This window comes from Globicephala melas, chromosome 10, assembly GCF_963455315.2.
Source record: "Globicephala melas chromosome 10, mGloMel1.2, whole genome shotgun sequence".
In the NCBI taxonomy this organism is placed as follows: domain Eukaryota; kingdom Metazoa; phylum Chordata; class Mammalia; order Artiodactyla; family Delphinidae; genus Globicephala; species Globicephala melas.
This window is the reverse complement of record NC_083323.1, coordinates 49,684,447-49,706,143: the sequence shown is the minus strand read 5'-3', so window position 1 is coordinate 49,706,143 and position 21,697 is coordinate 49,684,447. Positions and strand designations below refer to the sequence as shown.

Here is a 21,697-nt window from a genome sequence, read left to right as displayed (position 1 = left end):
GATTTCCCCATTTTAAATTCTGCTTAATAATACTTAGCTCCTGGGGTGGCTGTGTTTGATATTCTGCTGTTTTGCACTGGGACGGCCCTATCAGGGGTAACATGTTGAAATACTTTGAAAACAGCTGGAAAAAGCTGCTGCCCTTGACTTTCACCCATACCTCTCAACACACACCACAGCGCCTTCTAGCTACTCCAGCTCTAGCCCTCTTCACCCAGAAGCCCTCAGACCGTCCCATGATCCGGCAATGTAAGAGCTACTGCCTGGCTCTGCAGGACTCTGCTCCATGCTATGGTCGATGCCCAATCTATTTGGTTAGTGTCTGGACACACAGATTTTTTAAAATTTTATTTATTTATTTTTGGCTGCATCGGGTCTTCATTGCTGCACGCGGTCTTTCTTTAGTTGCGGTGAGCGGGGGCCACTCTTCGTTGTGGTGCGTGGGCTTCTCATTGCAGTGGCTTCTCTTGTTGAGGAGCACGGGCTCTACGTGCGCAGGCTTCAGTAGTTGTGGCTCACAGGCTCAGTAGTTGTGGCTCGCGGGCTCTAGAGCGCAGGCTCAGTAGTTGCTCTGCAGCATGTGGGATCTTCCCGGACCAGGGCTCAAACCCATGTCCGCTGCATTAGCAGGAGGATTCTTAACCACTGAGCCACCAGGGAAGCCCTGGGCATACAGATTGTTAAATGTTTTGAATAGATCCCTGAGAAGCTGTGGTATGCAGCAAGTGTGCGTGTTTTTCCTTGCCTCATCCTTGGTGCTTTGCCTCATATTCATCATGGTTTGACCTATATGATAGCTGAGTATGTGTCTTTTTCCCTCTCTAAGTTCAAGCAAAATAAGGAATGGTATTTCTGGTCTTCCAGCCCATGGCAGCTGCCCGATAGATGTTTGTTGAATTGAATTTCAGCCAAAATGTCTCTTTCACTGTAGAGCATTCCTGGGTGATTACTGCAGTCGTTAAAATGCTCTGAAAGATGGAGCCCTTTGGGTTTATTAGTAGCTGCTGAGATGCAATAAAACAGGTGAATAGAATAATGTAAAGTCAAGGATTTAATGAGAGAAGGGCTGAATGCATGGAGAGCAAGAAGTTGATGAGAGAGTCGGTAAGATTATCTCCCATGTTGGTTATATTTTGGAGGTTCACTTATGGCAAATCTTTAGCCCCAGACTGTCCAATGTGCATCCACAGCTCAAAGTCCAGTTTCAACTGGACATTTAAAGGCATTTTCTGTATCACCTAAGTGCATGAATAACACTGTAGAGGAAGCTTGATAACTAAATATTGCTAAAACAATATAGAGGAAAAAAATCAATGTGTAAAATATGTTGATGATCCTAATAAGTGAACACTATAAGTTTGAGTTTATTTTGTAAATTCCATTTTATCAAACACATGGCAATGTGCCAATTCATTCTCTTGGTTTCTCATCATTATAGACTCATGGAGGCTAAGAAGCAAAGAAAGGGATGATCACTCTTGCAGTTTAAAAAGCAAGAATACCATATGCAATAACTAAGAAAAGAAAAAAGAATCAATACATTTCCTAACCATAAATCAAATAAAATGCAGACTGTTTGGACATTTCCCCTGGCAATTTCATGTTTGAAGTTGGTCTGGCTTGATTCTCTTCGATAGTATTTAAAAAATGTATTCAATCTATAAAATCCATCTACCAGCAGGCAACCAATACTTGAAGAACAGAGAAGATTATACAGGTAAGAGGAGTAGAGAGAGTCATCAGCTCTGTCTCCCTTATCACCTTAGGTTAAAGCAGACTCAGTCAAAGTAGCTGAGTCCCTCAAGCCTGGACAGAGAGAAAGGTCCAGAGATTTGCACAAAGTTCAGTTTCCCTCTCTCATTCAACTCAATTAAACACACAATTATTGACCACCGATGTGCAAGGAGCCACGCTTAGCACTGGATAGGGATACAGTGATGGGCTAGACATTATCTCCCTCACAAGGAGCTTGAAGTCCAGCAGGAAAGATAAAAGCAGCATATAGATGAGTATAATCCAAGGAAGGGCGTGCTAAACGTCATCGAGTGCCCCCAAGGGTGGCTGGAACACAGAGAAGAGAGAAATTACTTCTGTTTCGTAGAATTGGGGAAAGTTTCATTTTCAGACAGAGTATTTAAAACCAGGACTTGCAAAAGAAGTAGGTTTCAGGCCCATGCAAATGAGGAAAATGGATATGCCAGGAAGAAGGAACAACATAATCAAAGACATTGAAATAGAAAATCTGCATACATAATTTAGACGGAGGAATATATCCGAATTTCTTGCGTTGTCAGGTAGTGACAGAAAAGGCTGGAAATACTCTATTCCATACCGTATAGAGCAAAATGGTGACTTTTAGGGCTAAGTATTATATCTAGTTTAAAGAAGAGGAAAACTGAGCCTTAGAAGGCTTTTAGAGTGCTCTAAGGGAATACATGTAGTGAGTGATAGATGTGAGACTTAAAGCTTCAGAGCTCATATTCCTTCCATCACATCCCAGTGTCCTTTCCCTGCCTGTCTTTCCCCAACATCTGAATGAACAAGCACAGACCTTCCTGGCCACTCCTTTCCTGCACCCCATGGTGTTCAGCTCCACACCCAAGTGAGAATACCCTGCTCCACCCACCCATGCAGCAACTAGAAATCTGTACCCCAGTTTAAGTCATTCATAGACTAATGCTTTTACAAGTCTGCTTGGGTCATCTGGCCAATGGGATACCTCACTGGCCAAGGTCCAAATATGTGTCTCAAGATGATGAGGGAGATAAGAAGCAACAGGACAGAAATATGCCTTAATCTTGCAGGTTTCCTCCAAGAAATTTAGTAATCAAAGCATATTTTACTAGAGAGATATTATCATATCCATTGTCAGTTTGCTTCGGAGGAAACTTTGAGCCCTCAAAGATCAAGTGATGAACATGCTATGTTTTAGAATATGAATTTTAGTAAAAGACAGTCAGAGAGATGCAACTTAAGTTTTCTCAGTAGCAAGAAGCTAATGGAAATACTTCAAACGTTATCTCAGTTGCCAGGCACTGTGACAAGTAATACCTTCTTTGAAGGATAGTTTACACATACGGGTCACTATTATTACCTATTCAGAGCTTAGACCACAGACTGATTTTAATTATTAAGGAAGAATTCCACAAGAAACCAATGTTTGAAACACATAGGACATTACAGATCAAAGATACTCTGAGATTTGTCTGCTAGCAATTTGGTACATGGTATGTAATGAACACCAACATATACTGGTGTGCCTCTTGGGACTTATAGTTTTGGGCAGATAATATTTTAGAGTAACAGATTACTGCAGTTTGCGTAACATTCTTTTACAAACCCAACTGGCAAGCCCCTATACACTTGAGGATTAAATGCCTTCCGCAAACTCCTCCTTCACGTTGATTCAACAAGTATTTAATGTAAATGTAGGAAGGTGGTACAGAGTGGAGGTCAGGAGTCAGGCTCTGGTACCACACAGACCAATTTCAAATCTAGCTGCATGACTTTGGGCAAAATACTTAACTTCTCTGTCCCTAAACTTCCTCATCTCTAAAATATGGTAATAATACCCGATTCACAGCACTGTTATAGGGATTAAAGGGGATAATATGGGTAATGCTTAGAACGATACCTAATTCCATGGAAAGTGCTCGGGAAACATAGTTAGCAGTTATTTTTATTATTGCCTAGTATGTGTTAGTATATATTACCTACATGTGTTAGGTGCTCCTGCTACTGCTAGAACATTCATTTCCCATCAGGATGCATATACTTTGTGGCTTTATCGGATTCCACTTTGCCCAGATAAGCAGTGGCGTAGCAACTCTGGAATATTAAGCACCAAAATAAGAAACCTAGAATTTCACTCAGTGTATCCATTAATCTCCTTAAATCCACAATCCATAGATGTAAGGATTATCCTAAAGCAGGACGATACTTAACTCATTTCACATCCTACAATCTTCTGTAGAGCCCAGGAAAGTCAGAGGCTGGAGGAGAGGCATCAGCAAAATTTAAATTATTTCCTAAACCTTAAGCTTTAAGAGCTATTGTGTTCTGCTCTAGGGACTGTTTTCCTCCCTACATCACTTAGCTCCCCCCCACCTCATTTTCAAATTCTCTTTATTTCCAAATCAGAATACTCACAATTACTGTTCTTTTTAAAAAGCACGGATATGAGTGCTTCAGCAAAAATAGCTGCCAATAGACTTTAAAAGATGTTATTCACTTTAATACACCATGACTAATTGGGGGAAACAGGAAACAAGCACATTAGGATTACATCTGCTGGCCTGTGACCATTCACTGGCACTCTGGCAACACATTAAGCAGAATCTCACAGTATTGGGTAATAAGCAAAAAAATTCCTTTGCTTGGTGGCAATCTCTATGGACATCATTTTAAGCAGGAGGGAGGGGAGCTTTTTACTCACTCACTCTAAACTAAATAATACCATCCATCACTTCTGAATACATTGTTTTTATTAAAGAAAAAGTATTGGAATCAGGACAGAAGCACATGGGGCTGCCAGATCCATTTCCCACTATAATGTGCATCGTATTTTAAGGGTTTTCTTAGCAGAGGTGGCATCTGGGAATTATTGTGGGAAAAATTAAAATACTAGGAAGCAAAAGGGGGTACTGGGTAGTATGTTCAAACTGAATGATAGAGAAGTACTCTGCTTTCTGGGAAAGGTGAAAAATTTTCTTAATGCAAAGTCAAACAATATGAAACAGATCTTTATTCTACTACTCCAATATGCAAGTCCTATAGTGGAAGCTATGGAGGAAATCAAGGAAATACAGTTCTTTGCCTTCATGGATATTCTAATATAGCGGGAGAGAGAAAACATGAGTTTGAAAGTTAATTGACGTTGGGCAGTTAGTGTTGAGTTGTCCATGAGTAGAGTTAACAAGTGGAGCCTTTGCATAGCGGATGCCGGGAAAGCATCTCACCTGTGAGCTGGTGTCCATGCCCATGTGCTCTCCACACATATGCTTTCCCTTCTGGGACCAAAGCTGATTTTACTCGCCAGAAGTTTGGCTTTTCTTCTTAGAATGTGATGAAAGATTTCCACCCCAGAGATGCTTACTTGGGATTTTCTTTAGGGCCTATGTGTACCTTGCAAATAGTGGAAAGGAGCACATCAGGATTATGAAACAGGCTATAGTTTTCACCTCTAGTTTGCTTGATCTATAAAATACGAATGTCAGTTGTTTTACTTGAAAGATTCCAGAGGTAAATAAGGCTATCTTTAAAACATCCCACACTCGTGTATTTTAATTTGGTTGTTCTGTGATAAATCCTATTGTGCTTACAATTCTATTGTGCCAGAAAAGTTGTGGCTGACGGAGGCGCAATGGTAAGAGCTGAGTCTTTGGATTCCTTGACATTGATTTCTAGATCTCGGGCTCTCAGTTTCCACATACAATTTTCACAGGGTTTCTAAATTTAAAATGGCATAATAATTTTTAAAAAATCTCTTTCCCATAAGTATGAATATATAATTGATCTAATTACTACCCTCTTATAACCTTCCAAGCATCTGTTTGCCAAACACCAAATAGCTTAAACCAGACACTTTATAAACGTGAGGTACCCCTGTAAGCTGAACAGTGCACGTTCTCACAGAATATTTAGCCGTTTTATACTAGCCCACCTGTCTCCTGAAAGTATCACCTCGAATGAGTACTGATACCAATTTGGGAAATAAAATCAATGAATAATAACATCTCTGGATTAGCAATTCCTCCATTTATTAATCTAACGTAGTAGAACAGAAGCTTCATCCCAGTATTCCCTTTCTTCAGTGTCTTACACACAATTTAGCAGCTCAGCATTTATGTCACTGAGAGGATACAGAACTCAAGAAATTGTTGATCCACGCTAGACCTAAAGGAAGAAACTATTTGCTATAAGAACGTGGCAGATCTACCATAAACCCTATCCAAGAGAAGCATTCCTCTGGCTCATGCTGGACACATAGCAATGAAAATTTAAAGCAAAATTAAGGGGGCACAGCCACACTTAAAAACAAGGTAAGTTTCTCCGTGGACTGAATTTTGAGCCGAAATGTACACCACTGGGTAGGGACTGGAGTGGCCTACTGGCCTGAGGACTAGATACAGACTACAGTGATCTGATATACACAGGCTCAGAGAGAACAGGAACTAAAAGCCCTTCACTTGCACAAGTCAATGGATGCAGGATCACTACATGAAAGAGCAGCTGGGACGGCCAACCCTGTTAGCAAGCAGAGGCTGAAAATGCTGTGACAGCCGCCCAGGACTATAATCACTGCTTGACGGGGAAAGGGGGACAAAGCAGAGCTGCCAGGCACCCAACCTAGTTCTAGATTTAAACTCTCAGACTTAGGAAGAGAATTCCTAGCAGTCATAAGAAGACCTACTTCTCAATAGTTGACCCCAGAAGGACAGAAGGAGATAACTACAAACATTTGTGGCAAGGAGAGATGATCTTAAGGAAATGGAAAAAAAAAAACCCCAAATAACAACAAAAACCCAACAACAAAAAACCAAACCAAAACTTCCACCTAAGATAAACTTGCAAAGAAAAGGCATAATAAAGTACCAAAGTGAACGCAATCAGTGCCCCAAATATAATAACAACAACAAATATAGGTCAAGTTCTATAGAAGAGGTAGAACGTGAACCAGACTTACAGGAATAAGTTTTGGAACAGTAGAAGAGGAAAGGGCATTTTGGAAAGGAGAAACAACATACGCAAAATCATGGAAGTTGAACATGGAATGGTGCTTGGTTTCTGGGAAGCACTGGAGGGTTGATGAAAAAAGAGGGACTGTGGGAGAGGGAGACATGCTTTATAAATTAAGATGGAGCCAAGCCATGGTGACGCCTAAGTTCCAGGAAGAGGAGCTGAATTTGCTTTGTGAACAATGGGAGCAGGATGACAATGTGATGAACAAAAAGTAACAGCAGGGCTTCCCTGGTGGCGCAGTGGTTGAGAGTCCGCCTGCCGATGCAGGGGACGCGGGTTCGTGCCCCGGTCCGGGAAGATCCCACATGCCGCGGAGCGGCTGGGCCCGTGAGCCATGGCCGCTGAGCCTGCGCGTCTGGAGCCTGTGCTCCGCAACGGGAGAGGCCACAACAGTGAGAGGCCCGCGTACCGCAAAAAAAAAAAAAAAAAAAAAAGTAACAGCATTACACAGATGGAGAAGACGGGGAATGTGGAGGTCATCAGACATTTGGGGAGGTGACGAGAGTGTTAAATGATGATGTGTGTGACATAATGATACAATAAAAATGGAAAGAGATTTTGTTTTTAATTTTTATTTTATATTGGAGTATAGTTGATTAACAATGTTGTGTTAGTTTCAGGTGTACGCAAAGTGATTCAGTTTTTTTCAAAATGTTTTCCCATTTAGGTTATTACAGAATATTGAGCAGAGTTCCCTGTGCTATACAGTAGGTCCTTGCTGATTATCTATTTTAAATATAGCAGTATGTATCATACATGTCAATCCCAAACTGCCAATCTCTCCCTACCCCCTTCCCTCCTGGTAACCATAGGTTCATTTGGAAAGATGTTTCATAGGTAGATTTTGTAAGTAACAGACTGCATTAGCCCCCAGGGATAAACAAGAGGGAAATTTTAAATATTTTAAGTCTGGGAGGCTGGTGCCACTAAAGCAATGGTGAAAATTAGAAAAGGCATTCTCTCAGGAATAAAAAAAAAAATCTAATTTAGTCACGTTGTGTTTTTACATTCTTATTTTATTTTTATTACCTATTTAAAATATTCTAAGGAGGATGATGGGGAAAACATGGGATGCCTAAGTCCCCCATCATCAAGACTTAACAGATGTTTACATTTGTTAGATAATTTTTAAGAAACAAAGTGTTGCAAATACAACTACAGACCAACATCTCCATCACATTTCCCTCCCTCTTCCCCCAGAGGCAACCACTGTCCTTAAGTGGGTGTTGTTATCCTTCAGCTGTGGAGGTTTTTATACTTTTCCTACAGTTGAATGTTCCTATAATATATAGTATTGTTTTGTGTGCCTTAAAAATCACATAAAATCATTCTGCATATTTCTTTGCAACTTAAACTTTTTTTCTCACTATTATGCTTTGAACATGTATTCATGCTGATACAAGTAGTCTTGGTTTACTGATATATCATAGTCGAAGGAAAACAGATATACTGCAGGTCAGGTGAGAGGTTGGAAGCGTACGTGTTGATTTGAAGCCTATAAAACTATAGGGAATAATTGAATGATGAGTACGGTTTTCCAGGCTAGGGGGGAGGCATCCACTAGACTCAGTTCTTTGGTGCAAAGACCCCATATTTCATTTATCTTTGAAAGCCCCATAGCACTAATCATGATGCAATACTCAGTAAATGTTTGTTGAATGAATAAAGGAATGGATGGATGAATAAACAACTTCTGTTTTTGCTACAGAACATACAAATGCACAGCTTGGAAACTGGCAACCACGTGCAAAATCTGAGTTAGAAGTGAATTTCGTTTGCCAACACAGTATTTTTTAAACAGAAGCAACATTTTAAAATTGGGAGGTTTCCTATTAAAAAAACAGATTCCTGGCTTTTATCACAAAAATCTAAATATCTGACAATACCAGGCTTGTACTTCTGCCTGGCAGCGATCAAGGTGAGGAGCTGCAGCCACCGTTAAACAGGCCATATGTTCCCAAGGTGACACCACCACTGCCTTCCCATTGCCACTGTGACACCAAGGCCAACTGTCAGTTAACATGGATTACTGCTTGAACTGTTGTTTGCAAATTTTTCATTGTATCCTAGCCTCCAAGAAAGGGAAAAATACAGATGGACGGAGAGGGCCCAGTATTTCATGCAGATTGGAGAGAACATATTTCTTTGCAAACGTAAAGACTGTGCCCTTAGGTGTTTAACACACCAACAGTGTGTCCAGGTCAGTCTGGGTCATGCAGGATGGCACTTATATATTTATTTATTTATTATTTATTTATTTAGCTGTACGCGGGCCTCTCACTGTTACCCGTGTCCCCTGCATCGGCAGGCGGACTCGCAACCACTGTGCCACCAGGGAAGTCCTATTTATTTATTAAATAGCTATGAAACGCCTGGCTCTTGTCAGCATTTCCGTTTTCAACCCAGTTCTCTCCTCTCAGATTCTTTTAGGAATGCAGTATTTACAAAAGACACTTTCTCTTCAGCTTTTTAGTGTTTAGTCTCATGGGGTTTTCAACCCAATAGAAACTCCTAATAATCTGGAAACCTTCCTATTCTCTATTTTCTCTACTAGAATGACCCAGTAGCACCAATCATGACTCTGGCAGTACATACAATATTTCTAAAAGTTGAAACTATAGTTTGATTTTGATTTAAATAAGAAAATATGGGAGTTGTTCCTTTCAACTCTAGTCTAGCATTGCCAGTTGTAGGGAATTAATCAAAAGGTTAGATTTGCCTCGTCAAGTTGTCATTTTTAATGATGTGAGACAACTCTCTAATGACCATTTCTCCATCAAAGAGGCATTACCAGCAAGGGTCCTGAGAGGAGAAACATGATGAACTGTCAGCATGTGGTGTGATCCCCCGGAGAAGTCCCTCTCAGACTTCAAGAGGACCCCATGCAAAGTTGAACATTTCTGTCTTTGGGGGTTGCTTTGGTGCCTAATCCTCATAGCTGGACAGAAAACAGCATCAGGAAAGGTGGTGAGGACATGCAGGCTATGTCTCTAAGTGAGGTGTCTTTGTGGCTGAAAATCCAAGCTTTACTCCAACCTTCTGCTCAAATGAAGTAAAGTCCTTTCAGGTCCTTCCCATCAATAGAAGATTATTTTTATTGAGCTAATGATCTTTGATTAGAAGATAATTTTTCCCAGGCTTAAAAATAGAGGACATCTGACTCTGGTTAGAGAAGCAGATTCTAAAAGCTGCACCATCCCCCCTCCTCTGTTTAGATGGGTTTGAGCTGGTTTATTTCCAGCTACAACAGGTTTCCTTTTCACTGCATTTAAAGATCCCTCAACCCCACATGTACCAAACTGCCATGACAATTAATAAAACCTTCTTAGCTGGATAAGAGAAAGACAATACACAAAGCATGATAGCCATACTGTCTTCCAGACAACAGGAGGGACTTTATCTTACGTGATTTTAAAGCTTACTCTTAAATATTTGAAAAAGTGGGCTTCCCTGGTGGCGCAGCGGTTGAGAGTCCGTCTGCCGATGCAGGGGATGCGGGTTCATGCCCCGGTCCCGGGAGATCCCACATGCCGCGGAGCAGCTGGGCCCATGAGCCATGGCCACTGAGCCTGCGCGTCCGGAGCCTGTGCTCCGCAACGGGAGAGGCCACAACAGTGAGAGGCCCGCGTACCGGGGGGGAAAAAAAAAAAAAAAAAAGAATGGCATGTGAAATACTTGAAAAAGTTATTTGTTTGGGGGATTTAACTTAAATTTTGGTTCTTACAGAACCAAAGATATTTTAAATTTCATAAGTGAATAGTTTACTGTCTTCTCTCACCCTTAGAAGGTAATTCCTTCCTCATAAACCCTTAGGAAGGCAAATTCTCAAGTTTAAAATGTACTTATTAGTGAAATTAATGGTACACAATGATTTCAATAGTTAACAAACAACATACATGATGAAGAATGTTTATTCGATTGACATGTTAATGCCAGAAAAACCCCAGAGAGGTAGCGACAAAAGGAATCAATAAGGTAAGTCAGAAAGAGAAAAACAAATATCGTATATTAACCCATATATGTGGAACCTAGAAAAATGGTACAGATGAACCGGTTTGCAGGGCAGAAATAGAGACACAGATGTAGAGAACAAACGTATGGACACCAAGGGGGGAAAGTGGAGGGGGTGGTGGTGGTGGGATGAATTGGGCGATTGGGACTGACATGTATACACTAATGTGTATAAAACTGATGACTAATAAGAACCTGCTGTATAAGAAAAAAAGTTGTTAAACCACAGCTCATCCTAATTAAAAAAAAAAGGAATCAATAAGAACAATGGGAACAATGCACAGGATTATTGCTACTATTAATTAGCAAATTACTTTGAGAACTTAATGCAGTCTATGCTGACCGTGGATCTAGATGAGGGCTGTCTTTGCAGCTAGGAACGGTCCTAATAAAAATGAAGAAATGCCTAGAAAGTAAAGTATGGTACTAAGTAAGCTTGAATCCTTGTATTCTTGTCATCTGTACCTTTTTAGAGATCTCAGGGGTGTGACTGCATATGGAGATGATAAGCAATCAGCTTAAAATCCCTATTTAAAAAGTAGCTCCTCAACTCTTTGCTTTGCTTACTTTACTCAACTCTTACTCTGCTCTAACAATATTGTCCTCTCGGTGAGCCTCACATGCCAAGCTCATTCCTACCTCAGGGCCTTTGCACTTGCTGTTCCCTCTGTGCAGAACATTCTTCCCCCAGATAATCACATGGCTCTCAGGTGTTGGCCCAGATATTATCTCATCAGAGGCCATCCCTGATGAGATGACATCCCCCATCTCACTTAGTGCCTTGCCCCTTACTCTCTACCCCTATGTCCTCCTTTAACTTCTGCATAACACTGAGAGTGTGCATTTATTCGTGTATTTGTTTATTGTCTGACTTTACCATTAAAAGTAGCCTCCATAGTTTAAGAGCAACACTTGTTTTGTGCACTGTGGTGTGAATACCCACCACTCACAGCTTTATCTGACATTTGGGTGCTCAATAAATATTTGTGAAGGAATGAATGAAGCTGTCACTGTACATTCCTTTTTGAAAACTTTATTTCCTTCAAAACAAAACATTTAAAAGCTACACTTCCACATGCATGTAATATAGTGTCACACAATCCTTGAGGATGTGACTATTAATGTATTATTTTTAGTTTATAGGTTACTGAAAAAGGACATGTCTCAGTATAGATTCTAATTTAACATAAACTATATATATACACTGAACTCAATCTAAGAGAACAATTCTTTTCCCTTTCAAATGGTTGTTCATTCTGACAGTGTATCTAGTATGTCCTCTTAAAATGGACATTTAAAAGATACATTTCTTGAAGGACCCAGTTGTACCATGTACCCACTAGAGGCTCAATAACTATTAACTCGTGGTGAATTGTTGCTATGTAATGTAAACTCTCTCCAGTGGAAGATAAAAAGAAGTTCTACCTGGATTTTAGTCCATAAAAATGGTATCTTACAGTACAAACTCCACAAATATATCTCAAGTTAACACATAGGTTCTACACACAAAATAAACAAAGGATTGTTTTTCTATTAAAAGATTCTGTTTGCTGTACAAAGATAGCCATCGAAATAAATCAATGCTCATGCTTCTCTAGAGAGAAAACTAAACTATCTATTGTTTTCCATGATTCTCATGTTGGTGTCTACACTGCATACAATTCAACAGCCTCAGCCCAACTCTTCTCTGGTGAACTGTTGGCCATCGTTAAGGATAAGGAGTCAATAATGTGTCCTTATTAGAATTTTCTTCATATATCTTAAAACCTTAGTTAATGCTGTTAAAAAAACTCCATAGAAAGCAAACTTATGGCTACCAAAATGGAAAGCAAGGGGGAGGGATAAATTAGGAGTTTGGGATTAGCAGATACAAACTACTATATATAAAAGAGATAAACAACAAGGATAACAAGGACCTACTGTATAGCACAGGGAATTATATTCAGTATCCTGTAATAAACCGTAATGGAAAAGAATATGAAAAAAGTACACACACACACACGCACACACACACACCTGAATCACTTTGCTGTACACCAGAAACTAATACAAAATTGTAAATCAACTATACTTCAATTAAAAACAAATAAAAAAAACTAATCTCTAGCACTCATACCCTAAAATAAAAGCTAAATAGTAAATAATGAAATCAATATCGTAACATACCACCCATTAAAATGATGTGCCTACACAGTCAAATGATTAGCAGCATCTTAATATTAGAAGAGCTATCAAATTGTTTCTATGTCACAGAACAACGTTTAATGTTATTTGAGGCTAGGAAGAAAAATGATTACACCCGTGAACTATCCTCTTATTGATATTTTAAGTCAAGGACCTATTCCTCAGCTAATGACCTAGTCTCAATTGACTATCAGTAATCCAGGGTCTATTATTAAAACTACGTATATGGTACAGTTATAACATTTCAAATGTTAATATTTCACGGGAACATAACACTACACCATATTTATATAAAATTTTACATAGCACTTTTACATACATTTCTCGTAAGTCATTTTTAGCCCACTATTTCATTTCACTAACACATTTCTGTTTTGGGGGGAGATGTGTGAACAGAAAATAAGTTACTAATTTAATATCAATTTCATCTCATTTATTTATATATTTATTGATTGCCTGATATGTTCTAGGCATTTTGCCTGGTGCTGGAGATACTGAGAGGAGTAAGATATGGGCTGTGCCCATTACAGTATTGACGGCTTAAGTATGGAAAAAAATAAATGTATTTTTGCACAGCATCAAATAAATTTGTGTGTGCATGTTTGTATGTGCATATATGCATATTCATGTATATATGTTATATGTATACAAATTATACATATGTATTACATATATACAAATATATATTACAGATAACACATGCATATATCTTCTGATCTATGTAAGTCACTAGTTATACTCTGAAGACACATAAATACTGAAGTTGGAAGGGATGCTATAATTTTTAGGAAAATACAAGTTAAAATACGCAGATATATGGTGGCTTTCCTAGAAACACAGAAATATGCTCAGTGCCCAGCTGTGATGAAGGATCCATGACCTTATAGAAATTAAGAATATTTGGGGAAAAATGCCTTCTATAGAGTAATCTGAAAGCAGAATTATTTTTATGAATAGGGATCAATCTATGTAGCTGATTTGAACTTCCTATGCTAAAATGCTAAACAGCAGCCCACCAGAGAGTTCAAAGTTCTGTCCCTAGAGATCCGAGTCTTCAGGAGATTTTGCTCATCTAGAATTTCCAGTGAAAAAGGTCAAGTGCTGGAGCGTTCAAACCACCAAAGTCCCTTGGAGTTAATCTCTCAAAGCAGAGACTACTTCTCTCTAAAACAAACAAACAAACAAAAAAACTAGCTCTGAAAGCTAGGTCCTGTGAAAATAAAACCCTGGTTAGATTCTGGAAAAATAGGGGAGGTGGCAAAGAAACCAAAACAAACCATACCTACTACGATTTTTCAATTTGACTTGGGGACAGACAGTCCAGTCTAGGAAATTCATCAGAGTCTTCATTAAAATCTCAGATGGACTTCATTTGAATATCAGACACCATATAATATACATTTTACACTCTGGATTGTCTAGAATTTCACCAAAGTAATGAAAAAGATAACTGAAACATTTTCTTTTCCCCAAACTAATATTTTTGAGTCCTCATTTAGTTTTTTTTTAAATTAATTAATTAATTAATTAATTTATATTTGGCTGTGTTGGGTCTTCGTTTCTGTGTGAGGGCTTTCTCCAGTTGTGGCGAGCAGGGGGCCACTCTTCATCGCGGTGCGCGGGCCTCTCACTGTCGCAGCCTCTCTTGTTGCGGAGCACAGGCTCCTGACACGCAGGCTCAGTAGTTGTGGCTCACGGGCCTAGTTGCCCCGTGGCATGTGGGATCTTCCCAGACCAGGGTTCGAACCCGTGTCCCCTGCATTGGCAGGCAGATTCTCAACCACTGTGCCACCAGGGAAGCCCCCTCATTTAGTTTTATTTTAAGCATCACTAAAAAGCACCCTCTCAAGGCTTTACAATGACCAGTGTCCTATTTATACAATTACCAATCCACTTTTTTCCATCTCTGCCCTTAAGAGATTTTAAATAAAATGATTAATTCATCCTCAAATTAATCTTTAGCACTTAATATAAGTATTTTAAGGTTTCACCATATGTATCAGTTGAACAGTGAAATTTGGGGCATGTAAAGTTTAGATAAAGCAAAATCTTTTCTTCCCCATCAATAACACTGTAGCCTTTCCCACTCCGGGTTCAGTGAGAGAATTAAGCCCTAATATTCTAAGGTGTCCATACACCTGCACATGTAGAATGACAGTAATTGTGTATCATCCTAGTAAGGATTAAGAAAATAACCACTTAAAATACTTTCTGTCTTCTGTGTTTCAAATGAGGAGCTAGGCTGAGAAGATCCAGATTCACTCCATGCAAAATGTCCTTCTGGAGAGGTTTCCCTTCTAACCATGGCTGACCAATATCTACTCATCTTGATGGCCCCTTTGTTATTTGTCAGTTCACTGTCTGCTGAAGTCAGGAATCCTGCTTCCTCCCTCTCCCTCTTCTTTACCAGGTTCCCTGCCCATTTCCCCACTCTACCCTCCCACCGAAAGTCTGTGCAGTATGGAGGAAATCATGCATAAACTGTTTAACTTCAAAATCTTTTCAGTGCAGCATATTCCTTTGGGGGCAGGAGAAGGGTCCTAGTAAGTTTCTGTGAACAATTTTGGCTGACAAGAGTTGAGGGTCTTGTGCATTGTCATCTGAGTTATAATGTCCCCAGGAGGAAGAGTAGAAGCACATGTTTCTTTAGATGGTTGGGTGAATTATTTCATGATGCTTTTCCCACATTTTATAGTTTACAGGCCTGTCTCTTCCTAAAATTTGGTTAAAACAAACCAAAAAACAAACAAACCCAAACCTTTTTTATTAATTTTTTATTGAGGTAACATTGGTTTATAACAACGTATGTTTTATGTGCATAACATTATATTTCGACTTCTATATACACTACAGCACGCTTACTACCAAAAGTTAGTTTCCACTCATCACCATACAGTTGACCCCCTTTACCCATTTCACCCTCCCCCATTCCCCTCTGATAACTACAGCTCTGTTCTCTCTATCTACATGTTTGTTTTGGTTTGGTTTGGTTTGTTCATCTGTTTTTTTGTTGTTGTTGTTTGTTTTTTATATTCCACATAAGAGTGAAATAATATGGTATTTGTCTTTCTCCATCAGACTTACTTCACTTAGCATAATACCTTTAAGGTCCATTTCTGTTGCTGCAAATGGCAAGATTTTATTTTTTATAACTGAGTAATATTCCATTGTGTATATATATTCCACATCTTCTTTATCCATTCATCCACTGATGGCCACTTAGGTTCTTACCATATCTTGGCTATTATAAATAATGCTGTGGTGAACATAGGGATGCATATATCTTTTCGAATTAGTGTTTTCACATTCTTTGGATAAATACCCAGAAATGGGATACCTGGATCCTATGGTAGTTCTATGCTTAATTTTTTGAGGAACTGCCATACTGTTCTCCATAGTGGCTGCACCAACTAACATTCTCACCAAGAGTGTATGAAGGATCCCTTTTCTCCACATCCTCGCCAACGCCTGTTATTTCTTTCTCCAAAAACCTCTTTTAAAAATTTCTATCACTTGCCTAAATGTTGAAAAAGATCTCAGAAAAATACCTTTTCCTCCAAGAATTATTACAGTTCTGTCCCATGTGCCTGTGTCTTTTCTATCAGGCCACTTACTGTAATGACTTTCTTGGCACATAATTCCTTCCTGGTGGGCTCTCCTTTCAAAGTAGGAAACCATTTTATATTTCATTCAAAGTGCAAAACTAGGGCTTCCCTGGTGGCGCAGTGGTTGGGAATCTGCCTGCCAATGCAGGGGACACGGGTTCGAGCTCTGGTCCGGGAAGATCCCACATGCCTCGGAGCAACTGAGCCCGTGCGCCACAGCTACTGAGCCTGCGAGCCACAACTACTGAAGCCCGCATGCCTAGAGCCCGTGCTCCACAACAAGAGAAGCCACTGCAATGAGAAGCCCGCGCACTGCAACGAAGAGTAGCCCCCACTTGCCACAACTAGAGAAAGCCCGCATGCAGCAACGAAGACCCAACACAGCCAAAAATAAATAAATGGATAAATTTATTTAAAAAAAAAAAAAGAAACAAAGTGCAAAACTATGACTCATTTTCTTCATAAAAACAAAGAAAAATGGTAAGTCTGGGTTCCTCAATCTACTACCTTGCATTAAGGAGTCACTCTTCCGTTGCCGATTACTGTTCTCCCCTTGCTTTACCACACTGAGACGAGGTAAGACTTTTTGTCGTGTTCATTGATCTTTTTTGCCTTTGATTCCATAAACAGAACTATCTGTGAGTCAAGCTGTACACTCTTGGATTAAAGTCCAAGCTATTAATGCTTTTTCAAAGGGTATACCATAATACCACCGTCAGAATCAGCACGGATAAGAACGCTTGTCTGACAGATCAAATTCTAACTCTAAATGGTGTGGCATCTTCCTTCCTGTTAACCTTTATCAAGGTAACTTGATAACATCTGAGCTCCATTAGAATTATGCCCACAGATTCTATCACACTGAAAGCTGACCATATGCCATTGTTATCAGGATATACTGATTAATTCTGCTATAAAGAATTTGGCAGACATTCTCTAATATATAAATGAAAAATTGAAACTCCACCCCAAAGTTTACTCATTCAACTCTCTGGGTGGAGGGCATACTTTGTAGAGAATTCAGTTTGCCAGGTTCCTTAGGAAGTAGCTGCAGTAAAAACTAGACAGTGTCTGGGGGTCATCTGCCTCTTTCATTGGGTGGCCAGTTTGTAACAGTGCCTTTTAAATGTTATGAATTGAATCATTTCTTTTGTGCTTCATGGCACAGATCTTAGAGGTTTCCTAGAATTGAGTTGAAATGATTTGACAGATTCAAAATGCAGACAGCTCTGCACTTTGGAGGAATGGGGGGTGGGTGTGTGCATCATCTAGCTGCAGACAACCCTGCAGTTTATTTCCGTGTAAAAATAGAGGAGTATGTCTAGGAAAGACTTTGTCAGGGTCCTAAGTTTCTGTTAACAGAACACAAACTTTGTTTCCTATACTTTTGAACTCTGTATCCTATGGGTCTAATTTTATACATGATACCAGAGAATACTGGCACTTGAGGCAATTCTCAGAAAATTCATCCTCCAGTACTTGCCAAAAGTGTATCTGAAACAACTAATTTTGACAGCTCTCATCACTGGTGCTTGTATGCTTGCTGCCTTCCAACCTGTTCTAGGTAAACTCATGTCTCCCAAACTCTGGTATCTGCAGTATCAGTGTTACTTGAAGAAAGGTCCTGTCATTAAATAAACTGGGGGAGAAACTGGGTTAAACGCAAGTAATTAGCTTTACTTTCTATTGAACTTCTAAGGGTCTTTAATATGCTAGGATAGTTTTGAGTCTACAAAAGGGAGATTACAGTTTTCTGCATTTTCGAAGACAATTTAACCCATTTTTTGGTGAAGTAACTATTAACATCGAGCATAATTAGTTTTCTAAAGAACACAGGTTGGGAAACTCTCCAGAAATCAATATGTCCCGACTCTACTACCTGCATTTCCTAAAGAAATTACTTCCCTGCATTATGATATAATATGATGCTCTTGGCTTTTATAGTGAGTCAATAAGAGAGTTTTTCAAATAACTTTTCTATCTTTTTGCCATAACATAATTATAGCATCTATCACACCTTAGACAAACATTCATAGTGTACGTTCCTTCCAGAATTTGTTGCCAGGTACCGATTATCTCTCCAGGTTTTTAAATGGGTAATGAGACTTACAACCACAATAAGAGCTTCCCCTGCCCCCAACTGCTAGGGAGCTCAAACTCAAATATATGTACCTTAATCTTATAACAAATATATTCTGGGTTGCTGAGAATTTTTCTTTCTAAATAATGTTTTATGTCTTTCATATTATAATTGGGTATCTTGATGCTTAGGTTATATCATCATAACTGGTTTAATAAATTCCACCCTAATAAATGCAGTGAAGAATATCAAGTGTGAAGATTTAACTGAGATAAATTATACAGAATATCTAGTTCAGTATCTCAATAATGGTAAACATGAAATAAATGGCAGCTATGATTATTATTGTGAATATTACTTTTGTTTTGTCTTTCTTTTTAATGTTATGGTAGAGAAAAGATAAAAAGTAAAAATTTCCTTCCTCATTGTTTCTCATTCTCATTCCCATTCCTCAATGGGAAACATTTTTTTTAATTGTTTCAGTTTCCAAACTTCTGAAACTACCAAAATAAATGTTACCATTTCTTCATTTATCATTTTAAAACAGTGTTTGTCAATGTTGTCTGTGAAAGAGGGAAATGCACACCGTCCACTCCTCCCTCTTCCTCTCATATTGGTAGTTCTAGTAGATATATTTATGAAGCATAAATAGTGTACTCTTCAACTTCGGGATTTTTTAAATAAACTTTTTATCGTACACACAAAGTGCATGAAGTAAAAGTGAACAGCCACATGAGTTTTCACAAAGTAAACACACCCATGTAACCACAGCCCAGATGAAGATACAGACCTCTACCAGTGTCCGATCAATTTCCTCCCTGTCTCCACCATTATCTTGATTTCTAACCTCATAGTTTGATTTTGAGTGTTTTTCAACCTTTTAGTAAATGAATCGTATACTTTTTCATGTTTAGCCTCTTTCACTCAAAATTATGCTAGTGAGATTCATGAATTTTATTGAATGGAGCAGTAGTGTCTTCTTTTTAATTACATACAGTATGCCATTGAATACCATAATAATGTAGCCATTCTATTGTTAAAGGCTATCTGGGTTGTTTCTAGCCTTATACTAATACTAATGCAACAGCCATTCTTGTGCAAGTCTTGAATCATATATTTATGCATTTTTATTGGGTGTAAAACTAGGAGTGGACTTGCTGGCCTAGATAATATGTAGCAGTTACACTTCAGTAGACATCACCAGTTTTCCAAAAGTGATTGTACTAAATTTTACTTCCCTGAGAAGTGCATGAAATGTTCAGTTGCCTCATATCCACGTCAACATTTCACAGCGCCAGACTTTCTGTGGTCTTTTTGTTTCCTTAACATGTTAACTTCACATAATACCTTAAGATATATTCCACATAAATTGAGGAGATTAGCAGGCCTATATTTCCTTCCATTTCTCTCTTCTCCATAAACCTCCAAGCTTATTAGGTATATAATTATCTTTTTTTTTTTTGCGCTACGCGGGCCTCCCACCGCTGCGGCCCCTCCCGCCGCGGAGCACAGGCTCCGGTCGCGCAGGCCCAGCGGCCACGGCCCACGGGCCCAGCCTCCCGGACCGGGGCACGAACCCGCGCCCCCCGCATCGGCAGGCGGACCCCTAACCACTGCGCCACCAGGGAAGCCCCTATAATTATCTTTATATTACAAAACTTTATAGCATTTACATTCTCTTCCCTAATTGTAATTTAGTTTTGTGTTTTCTCTGTACAGCTAGACTATAAAAATTAAAAATCCAATAAATGACAATTATAAAATTACGATTATATAAATATTCATTGCAAAATAAAATAATGTGATGGACTCCCTAAAGCAGGGGATGCAGGTTTTTTTGTTTTTTTTTTGGTTTCGGGGACATGGTGGGGGCGTTGTCTGGCGGTGGCCGTGATGTCTCGTGTGGTGGCCGGCCTGGCGCCCGGCCGGGGCCCCGCGTCACGGGCCGGTAGCGCCGAGGCCCGCGGGCTGCCGGCGGCCGCGGGCTAAGAGCATGTTGGTCGGTGTCGGGGCGTCGGCGAGCGTGGGGCGCTCCTCCCCCCCCGCCTGGCCCGCCTCCCCCTCTCCAGGTACCTAGCGCGTCCCGGCGCGGAGGTTTAAAGACCCATGGGGCGTCGCCCGTCTGCCTTGGGGTCTGGGAGGTCAGGCCCGCGGGGCGTCGGGAGTCCCCGCCCTTCTCCCCCAGACTCCGCTTCCCCCCGCCCCCCACCACGGGGCCGAAGCGCCCCTTCGCGGCCGTCGAGAGGGGGCTCCCCGGCGGCCATGGTGCGGGCCGGGGCCGTGTGCCACGCGCGTGCGCGCCCCGCGTCCCTGGTGGGGCGGTGGCGGGGGGAAGAACATCAGCATATTTTTTTATGAGGATACAATCCAAGCCACAGTAGGCTCCAATCAGCAAAATCATCAGTCACTGAAATTCAAAGAGCTAGGGTTGCAGTCCCCAGAGGTAGAAGCAACTTTTCTACCGCAACTCCTAGGAGAACCCCCCTGACACTATTGGGATGGGAAGTACATGCCTGTAATATACCAATTCCTACTATAATGAGATGTAGAAGCAGCCAAAAAAAGTACATTGAGTTGGTCCAAACTTCTCTCACCTACTGTGACCCCATGAACCCTAGCCTAACTGCGTTAGCTATATTTGGACACCTCCTCTCCCATGGAAGCAAGAAGGTTGGCATTTTGGGTGCCAGAACCAATAGAGTTATAAAAGTTTAAAACCCTCTCTCCATGCCGTAGTTCAGAGTGTATATGGCCTTTGATCCTCCTTGGGACCAGAGAGACCACGAATCCTCCTTATCCTTCAAGCAGATGAAATTGGAATAGAAGGGGAGTGAGAGTCCAGTGGGTGAAGAGGGACAACACAGCTTCACATTGATAAGCATGGCACATCTGTTTTCAGTTTCAGCTGTCAATCACTCAGGGTTCAACCAAATGAACTTTTCTTTTTTTTTTTTTTACAGCAGGTTCTTATTAGACATCAATTTTATACACATCAGTGTATACATGTCAATCCCAATCGCCCAATTCATCCCACCACCACCACCACCACCCCCGCCGCTTTCCCCCCTTGGTGTCC

At 40.2% G+C, this 21,697-nt stretch overlaps 1 protein-coding gene across 8 annotated transcripts in view; it reads right to left on the bottom strand.

The window, feature by feature from the left end:
• GRIP1 (glutamate receptor interacting protein 1) overlaps positions 1-21,697 on the bottom strand; it is a 697,619-nt gene that overhangs the window by 266,943 nt on the left and 408,979 nt on the right. The gene's annotated exons all lie outside the window — the stretch shown is intronic.